Source organism: Lissotriton vulgaris, chromosome 7 (genome assembly GCF_964263255.1).
Source record: "Lissotriton vulgaris chromosome 7, aLisVul1.2, whole genome shotgun sequence".
In the NCBI taxonomy this organism is placed as follows: domain Eukaryota; kingdom Metazoa; phylum Chordata; class Amphibia; order Caudata; family Salamandridae; genus Lissotriton; species Lissotriton vulgaris.
The window spans coordinates 1193674780-1193687772 of record NC_141695.1 but is presented as its reverse complement, the minus strand read 5'-3'; the positions used below and the strand labels follow the sequence as shown (position 1 = coordinate 1193687772).

At 45.9% G+C, this 12993-nt stretch overlaps 1 protein-coding gene across 1 annotated transcript in view; it reads left to right on the top strand.

Annotated features, from left to right (window-relative positions):
- CCDC42 (coiled-coil domain containing 42) overlaps nt 1–12993 on the top strand; it is a 146642-nt gene that overhangs the window by 77654 nt on the left and 55995 nt on the right. The gene's annotated exons all lie outside the window — the stretch shown is intronic.

Below are 12993 nucleotides of genomic sequence, written 5' to 3'. Positions count from 1 at the left end.
GAAGTCCGAAATTGCATAGCGCCGCTCGAGCACCTACAGAAACATTAGTAAATCTCTCTCTACATCTTCCCTTTAAAGAGTTGTGTGCTTATATTAGTTTCCCCGACATCAGGTGATGAGCAAAGACCTTAACACACATAGCAATATTCAGGTTTGTAGCAGATACAGAATGCAGTGATGTCAAAGAGTCTGCTAAATGGACAACTACCCTTGACAGCCTTTTTAAACTCCATCTCCATTCCTTGGTGTGTGGACACCTGGACCAAGCAGCACCTGTTCTTAAGAAAAACACAACAAATACATGAGAACATATGTTCCTGTTGCTCTGCAAAATCTCGGGTTTTGGTAGAAACGGGAACAAATTACTATAACATTTTTATTTGAATTTTTTTATATGTTGCTGAATCCCACTTATCCAGACTGATATAATTTGTTGTTCCTTCATGATAAACATCATCCATTCAATGGAGATTTCTAGAGGAAAGGGTACTTTAACTCCTCGTAACCAAAATGAGCCTGCATGGCATATATTTCCTAAGTTCTTACTGCACTGCAACTTACCAGCTTTGTAAATGATTCAAACCCAAGCAGAGGGAAATGTAGTTAAAGCATCTCTTGTCTTGAGATAAGGACGAAAGCCACTGATGAGTCTAAGTCAATAGAGAACATATTTCAGCATCAGAAAGTTCAACAGCTCAGCCACCTAATATTGAATATCAAAGTCCTGGGCAATTACTGTTAGGGAGAGATCCCTTCTCAAGTTCCATGCCAATGTCCATAGATGTTAGTGGGACTAATGGCAGGTTAATGGCGGTGAAGGTAGTGAAGGGGGAGTAGATAGAATCGGCGATTGTGGTGGTGGTGGTGGTGTTGGAGGCATGCATGAAGTTAACAGTGGGACACTTGCTGGTTGCCCAGTTGGCTGTTGAGGAAGTAATATTCGAAAAGTGTTCACCATCTGCTACAATGTTGACATGAATGCAACAGGCATTTACATGACTTCTGGTTCTCGGTGGCAATGACGTGTCCATAAGATAGAGCAGTGTTTTCAGCTACAACGGTCTGTGGCTTGGTAAGCTTCTTCTTCTTCCAAATCTTCTCCATCAAATTCGAGCACGTAACACACATCTAGATGTACAGGGCTGTACGCCGTCTCCAAGATAATGTTGTGGTCACTGATATCAGTGGGAGAGGAGTTGGCCTAACGGCTAGGGCGGTCAACCTCGAATCTGGGGAACTGGGTTCGAGTCGCAGCAAAAACGCTGAACATCCTGTGATTCTGGGCAAATCACTTAATCTCCCCGTGCCTTGAATAAATGTATCCTCATGTAATGCAACTGGTGCTATGTAAAGCGCTTTGATACCCGATTTGGGTCAAGTTTGCGCTATATAAAAGTCTGTAAAAAAAAATAATAAAAAAATATCAGCTTCCAGGTCTGATTTCAGAATCTGAGTGGGCTCACTTGCCATCACCTTCTTTGGTGGAAAGGACACTGAAACAGAAGATTTAGTCAATCAGCGGTGTAATCGATGAGGCTGTTGTTGATGAGGTAGTACGCATCAGTTCTGGAATCTCCATCAGTGATGAACGAAGGCTTGCCGCAGAGAGGATCGCCCATTGACGGTGGGAGGAACGACATCCTTGGAGTGGTCAACGACAGTGTCTTCATCAATGATGGTCACTAAAGGGGCCGTCATCACTGACAAGGGCTTGGACGTCAATGAGGGTCATTGTTGATGAGGATCTCTCCATGGCTGTAGATGAGGTCTATCCCATATATTTCAATGAAGATGTTGTTGATTACGTTGTCGTCAAGAATGGAGGTTTATTATTAGTCATCATTGAGGAGGACTGCGATGTTGATGGTGATAACGGTAATTCAGTCAGGGCTTTAGTGGGCTGAATTTTCAAACAATTTTATTTGCAGGCTGATGTTTGTCTTTTGTGGAATGTTTTTCTGAGGAAGCTCCAGTCTTATTGTTACAGGAGATGGCTACATACACTTTGAGCAACTAATCCAGCTCTGGAAACTGCATGTTTTGTTTCTTACACCTCTTTCATGAAAGTGCTTAGTGGGGAACTTTTCACAAAATCATCCCCAGAAGGAGTATTATCCCTCTTTGAAGTGAGGCATTTCTTTTACCTCCAGCATGTATAGAGGCAATCTCCTTTCACTGTCCTTCAATTTCTTGGAAGGAGAGGTTTTACAGATGTCGCAGTGTGAACACGTGTGCTGGTAAAGGCAAGTATAGATCTTCTATTCACAGGTTAGATAGATTTCTTCTGTCAAGCATGATGACAGTTGATGATAAGAGCTTGGCCCAGAAAGTGGAGATTATTTCGACAGATTACCCCCATAATAACACATAGTAGTGTGAAAGCTGAATAAAGTCTGGAACAGACCAGGAATGTACAAGGTTAAGGCCACAGACTGTTTGTGCAGAACTATTCTCAGGGACTCTCACATATGACGTGCAGAAGAAATCAGAGTAGTGGTGGCTTCTAGGGGGATTAGGAGAGCTCAGCACTTCTACCTCATTGGTTGAAGCTCAGATTGTTTCAAATGAGGCACTTGTGCTACTAAACAAACACTGTTATTGAGGCCTAAGGCCATTTTATTGCTGCCTACTGCAATTTAACCCCTTCACTGCGGCGGCTATTCCGCCGCAGTGCTAAGTGGGCGTGCGGAAATGCGGCGGGCGCATGCTGGTGACGGAACCGCTCCGTCACCAGCGTCGATTGCGCTGTGCTTATGACGGAGTGGTTCCGTCATGGCCCCGTCCGCTCAATAGAATGCTCAGCGCAGGCGTGGAATTCGCGCCGCGCAGGAGCGTGGGGGGGGCCATGACGGAACCGCTCCGTCATCAGCACAGCGCCACCGCAGCTGATGACGGAGCGGTTCCGTCATCAGCAGGGGAGGGGTTAAAGATACAGGGGATTCCCAGCCTGACAACGAGGAATGATTCAAACATGCGAATATATGAAAGATCCGATGTTGGAGAAAGGAAAATAAAAGTCTTTCATATTCCTCATATCATTTATGATGAAATCTTGTTTCCTGCTGTGAGCATTCTTCTATAGCTAAGGTGCAACAGTGTGCTCTAAAAGACTAAATATTATTTGTATCCAGTTATTATGTAAAAACATAATTGCAGGTGTCCAAAGTTTTTTCTTGAGAGGCCTCCATCAGCACTGCCAAACCCATGGTGTGCCAGATACCAAGACTACCAAGTCTTGAATCCACCTCATGCCTTTTTCTTCCATAACCCTACACATCCTTTCTCTTAATCCACTCCTGCAGGTTAATCTCATATTTGTTTACTCCCTTTTTTTTTTTTAAACAATTTTTATTGAAACAAGTTGTAGAGCATTCCAATGACAGCATAGTGAACATGTTATGCCGGTACATTACTATATGAGTCACATAATCGTCAATACATTCCCCAGAAATCACAGATCATCTGCACCCCCTTATGAATCCCCCCCCCCCACCCGTGGTAATGTGTTTTAGTAGGTCGCATAGTAAAAATTGTTCAAACACTCACATCCGAATCAGAGTCCTCCGGAGGCGGGAGTTAGCATATGCCCCCCCATAAGCTTTCCAATCTCCCCAGACCTTCTCCCATTTTTTCGGGCAGCCTCGATGTATATAGATTGATCGTTCTGCGATCATCGCCAGGTCCATATCCTTGCACCACTGAGTAAGAGTGGGGCTAATCCTAGACCCCCATCATTGTGCAATGTTTCGTTTCGCAACTGTCATGCCTAAAGTTACCCAGTCTCTGGCAATAGTGTTTAAGTCTGTTGGTTCCCATATATTTAGTAGGCAACACCTTGGGTCTGGCAATACAATGACTCGCGTGATCTGGGAGAGTCTCCTCATCACTACCATCCAATACCCGACAATTTTAGGGCAATTCCAGATGGTATGGTAAAATGTCCCTGCCTCTCTGCAGTGCCTCAGACAGAACGGTGTGTCCGCCATCCCTATCCTATGTAGAAGTGTCCTAGTGTAATATGTGCGGTGTAGAATTTTCAATTGCACTAGTCTAAGCCTTGATGGAATTACATCTTCCCTAGGGGAAGCTAACGCCTCCCTCCAATCCGCCTCGTCAATTTCTCCCACCTAGCCTTCAGGGTCTCCGTGGGGTCAGGCCTATTATTGATTATTTTCTTATATGTCAACGAAATTGCCTTCTTTTGAAGGTGGTCTGTCATTTACTCCCTTTTTTTAATGTTGTCCAATCTTTGTCTTACTCTTCCTTCCTCCCTATACTTTCTTTCTCTTGCTCTAATCCAAAGTCATCAAAAATCAGTGCTGCAGCCCACCGCCCACCAACACCAGTAGAATTAAGCACTGCCTGTACCATATTTCCTGTCTAATGCAGTCCTAAGAGGACTGCCACCCACTCTGGAAGTCTCTGCATAGCTTCCCTCTTAAAGTGGGCAAAGCTTAGAGGGAGACAGCAGAGTGATGCTCAGTCCAACGAAGAAGTGGGCAAGGCTCAAGCTTGGCTCGAGAAGAGAGATCTGCCACTGTGTAAGCTCTGTTCCCATGGCAACAGGCAAACCAAAATCGAGCCGAATCAAGCATTCGGTGCACTTCCTTTTTAATCTGTATTAGAGTTTTAAGTGATAACAACCACCTGAAGCATGACAGCAGGGCACACAAAAGTAAAAAAAGTGTGTTTTTGCTGTGCACATCTGCATCTGCAACTGATCTGAACTGCAATTCGAATGGGTCTCAATTGAGACCCATAGGAAGTCTGAGTTTTTGCCAATCAATGTAATTGGTGTCACTGAAGTGCTGATCCTCTCCCTCTTTACTGTTTAAGTCAGATAAAGGCAGTGATATTTACATAAAATAGCTTACTGGTTTCCCTTACACTTTGTTCATTTTTTAAAGAAAAACTTTTACATTTTATACATAAATAATATGTCAAAACGGAACATATCATACTTGTATTCATAGAACATAATGTAATTTAGATCCTAAAATACTTTATTACAAAGCATTGTTGGATCTAAAAGTAAATAAAAGGTCCTTAATAATCTATCATGAGGAGGAGGAGCTACGCTAGCAAACAAGATGGCTGCGTAGGCTCCCGGCTCCGCCGACCTCCGTCTCCTGCCAGAAGATCCTGTCATTAATCCTGTGTTTATGCCCGACCTCCGTGTGGTTGAACCGGTGTACAGTCTGATGGTGCAATCCCGAGAATTTTACTAGCTTGATTGATGGAGTTACGTCGTATTTCAGTTTGCAACCTAGCCCAGCTTGTTAGCCGGGGACTCGAGTACTGGCTCAGCCGGGTTACAGTTGAACAACATCGGCCGTGGGAGCTAGGGCAAGGTCCAATCTATCGCTGTGAAGGTTGTCTTTGCCCGATTTTGATGGCGGTCATCTGAGCTGGTTAACATCGAAGGAGGGGTGACGAGACACGACTGAGGCTGTGAGTGGAGGTCCCTGACCCGGAGACCCGGTTTGCCACCCGCCAGTGTTCGTTGGGCCGGGGTCTTCGCCTGCGGTAGCGGAGTGCAGATTGCTGCCGTGGTGAACGATAAGTCGCCCTCCGCTGCTGTCCGTTCCGCTCTTGCCTGCTCCCCCGGAGAGACCGGGCTCTCTTGGGGAACCGAATATGGTCAATGCCGAGAGAGGAAAGGTGGGACAGGCGGAGTGTGAACCGTCGCTGAGGTTTGTACTGGCAGCCAACGATGGATTTGGGCCCAGATCTTTGGACTGGGGTGAATGTGTGACATTGATCCACATTCTGTCCATCACCTGTTTTGTTTGCACTGGCAGCCATTGAGGCACTTCATTCGTGTGTGGAAGCCCGTGTCCACAAAATGATTGCGGGTACGTTTGAGACAGGGCGTATGAAACCGGACTCTGCTCCATTGCAAGAACTAAAGCGAGCTAAGATGCCCACGATGGCCATTTTAACGGAGGATGTGGGCCCCGTGCAGCGAGAGGTGTCGAAGCCTCTGGTCAGTGTGCTGGTTGATAACCACGAGCTTGGTGTTTCGAATGGACCGTTAAGCCTAACATCGCTGCTGACTATGGGAGGACTAATCGATGCTCCCTTTCCGGAGACTCCTGTTGGGAACTGTTCTAGGATCGAAACTGCGTCTTTCCCCTCCCTGGCAGTTTCACTACGATTGCGGAGGAAACAACGTTGGGAGTTAATGTTGGTGAGGAGGATCTTCATTGCTGATGGGGTTCTCAATGACTTAACATCTTTTTTTTTTTTTTTAATTTTTGAAAACCTTTATTGTGCAATAGCAGAAGAACAAATACGGGCCCACAACCATCCGGCCGGCCACGATACCATTTGAAGCACTTGTGCAAGCAATGCGGCGACTCAGTAGCACATCAATACGAAATGACAATCAATTAGAGTTACACTGGATATCATCGTGTTACTGAGAAACAGGAGAAATGAAGGTTAATTTAAAAAAAAAAAAATTGTATAAAATATTTTTAAAGATAGTAAACCAAGAAGAGGAGAGTCCATACAATCCCCTTACGACATGAGCGGGCAACATCGTCAAGTGAAGACCAACAAACAAAGCAGAAACCCCCCAGCCAGCATGGCGGCACAAGGATATATGCAACGGGAAACATCATTTACAACGATGTCTTTTCCACGCTTGACGTTTTTAACGATCCACTTACCCCGCAAACGTCTCTTCAACGAGGGAGCCTTCAACGACCGTCTTCACCACGCAAGTGATATTCCTTTTGGTCGTCCAGCATGTAAGTTCTGCGTGGCCTTGGGGGGTTGGGGGGGTCTCCCCCCATTTAAAAAAAAAAACGAGCAGGTTACATACAGTAAAAAAACGCACTAAAGTGTCAATAAAAAAAAAAAGAAAAGAGCCGCACCGAAGACGTGGCGAGTACGTCATAATTCAGACCCTCCAGTATTTCGCGATTTCGCGATTCGCAATAAAATCGCGAAATCAGCGAAATAGCGCGATGACCGCGATATTTATGTATTTTGCCGCAAAAAAAGGTCTTGACAGACAGCAAACATAATGGTGACCTCTGATTGGCTGTACGGGCACACGTCACTACGTCGTGCCGTACTAGCTCATTTAGAGGTGTGAGTAATTGTACACGCCTTGTGGATTAGAGGCCTGGACAGCTCATGGCTCCAGCAAGACTGCCATCTGTGAGTGGGGGTATTGATGAAGGGGGCTCCTGACACCACGTCTGAGAGCGCAAACACGTTCGTTCCATTCAGTTCGGCTGTTGCCGGCGGGACTAAACACCGATCTTGCTGCTTTACATTAATCACAGCAATCACAACCAACAATGTGCTTTCAGATTAGCACACGTACATTTTACCGCAAGGAGGTGCTAAATTTAACACGCCGTGTAGAAAAGATGAAAGGTGAGTCAGACACAAAGATCGATTGCAGCAGCCTGCACACACACATCTCTGCGGAAGGTGGATCTCCCTTTGGTGCAAAGTGTGACTCCCTTGTAAATCCACCCATTCCGATTTCAATGATGTCCTCGTGCTCCGGAATAATGTATTTCTACACTTAGGGGCATCCATCCCTCCCCTGACATACCATGATAGCTGTTTTAAATAAAAAAACGCACAGCCAGCATAGCTAAAACAAGTGCATCACAACAACAATTAACCGGCATCCAAGGAAGCTTCTTTTTTGCACGCAATCATGTTTTCAAAGTAGGCACAAACACCTTTGCAAAATGTGTCAAACAGAGTATAATCGGAACTGCTTCCTCTCGGATCCAGGCAGCCTGGCCTTACTCTCGCCTTCGATGTGTATACTGGCGCTGAGCAGGTCGCAGGTTTGGCCAGTACAGGAGAAACAGGTATGTACGTGGTCAGATTTTACTGTGAGCTGTTCCAACTCTATCTTTCATCCTTCCGAGGGCGATAATACAACTGAGTTTCGAATGGTTTATGGGCAGACCTCGTCATTTTAACTGAGAGCTGTAGGTCGACTAGAGATGAAGCTGTGTGACTGAAGGATGGATGGGTACACTTTTAGGAGGGAGATTTTGGGGCAGAAGTAGGAGAATTGTATTCCGTGATTTTAGAAAGGAGCAAGCAAGGCTTTAATCAAAATATCAACTTTCCAGTGAAAGTGGTTTATTGCTTTCCTGCATAGGACTTATCCGCGTGGAAATCCATCTTTCTATTTTGGAATTTTAAGAGTTTGCGTTGCCCAGGGCAGTATTCGCATTTCAGATTTGTGTGAGTGCATAGCTTCTTCAATTGTGTACAGACCAGCACAATAATTGTAATTTTGACACAATTCAAGGTTGACTACAGTGGTTACATTCTTTTGCTTGCTATTGTTCTATAAATTTTGTTGATGTGTAGGTTTGTGTGTGATAAATTAGCAGTTTGTAAATAGCTGTTTGAAGGGTAACATTTGCTCAAATTGTAATATTAATCCTGTTCAATAGGGTTAGTAGACTTTTTCCAAAGGTGGCTGCCAATCTTTTTTGCACGTGCTATTGTATTTGTTTTTGGGCGTCCCATTTTTAAATGAGAATTGAGAATCATGCACGTCCACCCTCAATCACCCATGCCCAACGCCAGGCTGCCTTCTGAGGAGCATTTACATGTGCTCTGCATGCACCAGTATTCCATAGACAAGCCCTTCATTCCCAAGTCCAGGGACTGATGGGCTCAACATATCTTCCGGATCGGGGCTTGCAGTGGCCGCTAAGGGTGGAGAGGAACTCAACCCCACTCCACAACACCATCTAAGTGGTTCATGCGGGCTGAATGGAGGACCTCCAGTTGGATGTCGCAACCTCATGAAACTAACACCAGCTCAACCAATATTTTAAGGGTTTGTGGACCTGGCACATAGAGCACTTTGCTCTGAGGACCCGCAACTAAAACACTTACGCTAAAAATCTTTGCTAGCATAGTGTGCTGCCCGACTTGTATTTTGCTGTTTCTTTCATTGCATCCAGATATGTGATACAACAAGTAACATCATACCTACAACAAGTCAGGATTATTGGCTTTGTCAATGGTTATTAGATGCATAAGATAAATATTTACAACTATGGCTTGTTACATATAATATTGAAAAAGCTTCCGCTTAAAGCCCTGGTGACACCACAATGTTGCTGCTCTTGCGTTTCAAGAAGAGAAGGGAAATACAGAAAGAAAATGACTCTTTAAAGGAGTCCCTCCCCTCACAACGCTCACCTGCCATGATGTCAGTAACTTCTCCACTAGTCAGACCCTCCAGGATTTCGCAATTTTGCGGTTTGTCGCAAAATCGGCACTTTTGTAAAAATGCCACAATTTTTACAAAAGTGCCCACTAAGATATCTGTGTTTGTTATAGGAAAAACTGCCAAATAAAATGCCGCAAAATTGCCGCTAAATTGCCATATTTGTGCCGCTAAATTTCCATTTTTGTGCCGCTAAATTTGCTAATCCATGCCGCTATATCCTGGGGGGTCTGATAATTGAAGTCCTTTTTTAGTTTTTGTAGACGTGTTTTAACGCATATTTCGATGGAGGATGGAAGTAAGAGCTGGTGAACCTATCGTTTTTGAAATGCGAGGTAAGAACTTGCGTTCTAAAAAGCTGCGTGGTACAGCCACTTGCGAAGAAAAATTCGCGTGGTAATGCCATGCGGGGTATTTGTGTTCGTGGTAAAGTCATATATTCATATGCAACAGGATTATCAACCAACCATTATGCACCATGTCTACCGTCACCCACCTCGTACCAAACCCGCCCGCGGACCCAAGATAGAAACAGGAGAAGAAAAGAGTTTAAGAGAGAAGAGAAAAATAAGGCCCATAGAAACTAAAACGGAAAAATAAAATTCCCCACCCCGACCCCCCACCCTACACGCATGCAGAGGCTACGGCCTACCCCCCCCCCCGCCCCCCCCAGCAGTGTGCCTGTCGCCCAATAAAGAACCCGAAATATAGAAACGAAAGAAAGGAAGAAGAGAAAAAGGAAACCATGTAAAACCAGAGGAGGGCCAAATCCAAATTCTCCCGGTCTCCCCAGCCATACGTTTGTACTCTACCCCATTTGTAAGAGCAAGAACAGAAAGCATCAAGCACAAAATTGAGTGGGGAGAGTCATCACATATCACAGCAGTACGTGTTGTGGAAGCGCCCCAGTCCGAGTCCCCACCGGCCAATCAAGCACAAGTTGTAAAGAGAAATCTCCTAGCCTTGACCAGTTCGCAAGCGTCCCCCTAAACATGGCTCCCGAAGAGGACCCGCCCCAGACAGAACAAAGGAACAAAATGGCCACACTCGGCAGAGAAGAGGTGCCCAAAAACAAAATGGACATCGCCAGTCACAAATAGTTCCATTGACCCAAAGGAGGGGCGCTTCCAGGTTCGCCCGATGGTGTGCGTTTCATTGTAGGGATAGCAGAGCTTGCGAGACGTAGGCAACAAAGGGAACCAGTAGCTGCGTTAGCGGCATCAGAAACAAAAGTAGCGATACCATGGGTGAGGTCGCAGGCTTCGGCAGGGAGGGAAACACTGTAACGCCGCTGAGGTAGGCGGACGACAGTTCGCAAACACTAACACAGCAGAGAGACCGCTCCTCCCTGCACTCGTGTGGCAACATTGTAGCCAGTCAGAAATCAATGGAGGCAGATCAGCGCAGTGTTGAAAACAGGCTAGTGGCGCACATCCCGATGCGAGTGCGGCATCGTCAAGCTTCTTACCCAGCACTCGGGAGCCCTCTCGCCATTCGGATCTCAAATCGGCAAGAGCGGCAAGAACAGAGCCATAGGTTAACACAGGCTGTTGTTCCAACAACTCCGCGTTACGAGATGTGACACACGGTCCAACACACTGCTCAAGTCCATGCAGGGTGACCCAGTCTTGAGTCGAGGTATCACCCACCCTCATAACCAAAGAGCCAGCCGCCATTGCCACCCCGTAAGGGGATTCACAAGAATGTGTGGGCGAAGCCGACCCTGAGAGGCTGGAGTCCAAGCTGCTGGTTTAGTCCGGACACGCTAGCAATGGGCGACCAACAGTGAGAGTCTCTCCCTTTGCGGCTCAAGGCGGGAGCAAACTCGGGGGTGAGCCACGATCGCCAGGCAAGCGCCGGAATGGGGTCAGCACAGGGCAGCTCACCTTCAGCGTTCCACAAAGAGAAAGTAGCAGAGTGAGCTCCCACTTGGCCGATGTGTACAGTCCGCATAAGGGTCTGTCTATTTCCCTTGCAGCAGGTAGCGTGTTTCAAAATGTCAGCTCCGCCCCGGCTAGACCGTCCGACGTCGCTCCAGCAGCATCCGGCGGTGTACGATAATGCAGGTCCCGGTTCCAGGGCTAGAAAGGCCGTCAAACAATCTCGTCAATATCTCCGGCTATCAGGCAGGCAGGGACATCGGAGGAACGCGAACAACAACAGCGCGCTTTCACCGTCGTCCCGCTGCAGCGCTATCACAGGATGAGGGTCAGGATATCGTTGCGGGAAACAAAGGCTTGCGGAGCCGGGAGCCTACGCGTCCGTCTCAGTCACAATCTTGGCTCCTCCCCCCCCGACTTAACATCTTTGATTCGTCTCAGGATGAACTTTGCTGAACTGTTTTCGCACTGCGACTCTCCTGCGGAGGCGGCGGTTCGACCGGAAGGGGTTCGCTCAACTGATCGGAAGGGCCAGGGATGAGACTGATTGACTGAGTTTGATATCGTGGCCCCAATGGATGTGGGATTTGCTACCATTGTGCTTACGGGAGGTTGGGCGGTGTCTACAGCTTCCCCTGTTTTGCTCTGTATGGGCTTCCCTATAGATTTGTGGTTCCATTACAGGGGGTGCTTGGTTCTGGAGGGTGGAGGGCGGAGGGCGGACCGGGGGCACATACGAAGGCGCCCTCCTCCATTTTCTACTTTTAGTATTTAGTTAGATGGGGCGACAGGCACACTGCTAGTTGGGGTTAGGCGGAAGCCTTATGCAGGGGTGCAGGGTGGGGGGAAGGGGTCTTTGTATTGTATATTCTTTTTCTTTTCTTTATTTCTATTAGCTTCTCTTTTTTTGATAAGTAAATATTTGTGAATTATCCTGATTTTGATTATATTCCAGTATCTGGGGGCCAGAATTCTTTTACTATCCTGATTCTAGGGGGTGACAGACTCTGAGGACTTGCGCTTAAGTTAGGTTGTTGATTGTACTGTTTCAAACGCTGCCTCGTCATCACTAGCGTAGGTGTCTCAGCTATCTCTTCTCTCGATCCACATCTATCCTGTAAATCGTACCTGTTCACCTTCTTATTATGAGTGAATGTATGGCACCCGATATGTCCTTTTCTTTTTCTTTGTTTGAAATAATAAAAAGATTTATAAAAAAAAAAAATCTATCATGAATATTCAGCATCTAACTCTTGATATACCTTCAAATTATCTCATGCACATAGATCAACCTTCTTTCCTGTTAGTAAGAGAACTACCATCAACTTTCATATATGTGCACTTCCGGATATGGGTGTGCTTTAAGTTCTTCTGATTTATCTGTAACGCATCTGAAAAATGATTCACATTCATTAAATTCCTAATCACATCTTTTACTTCCTTTATACCACTTGTACCTTAAATTGTATTGTATTGTTTATAGTATTTATATACCACTTAGTACCCCTTTGTGGGGTGGAAATGGTCTTGCCACGTGTATAGCACAGGGAGAGGTTCATCCTTGCTTTGAGCCTGCATAGGAAGTCTTTCTATCTTGTGCACAGTGGCCACCAAGATGAAGTTATCATGTTATAGGTGGCAACGCTTAGTGGTGTTATGGATGATGAAGTGGGAGGTAGTCGCACCTACTTTGTACTATGGCAGCTGCTCTAATTAGCTCCATTTAAAAGGTTATAATAGCAACCCTTAAACCGATCAGAACCAGGGTGTAATACAATTACTCTGCAACAATGGTTCTTACAGGTATCTCTCAAGTCAAAATGTGTATTTGGAGGTTAAATAACCTCATGCAGGCACTGCTTGTATGACAAGAAGTATGCG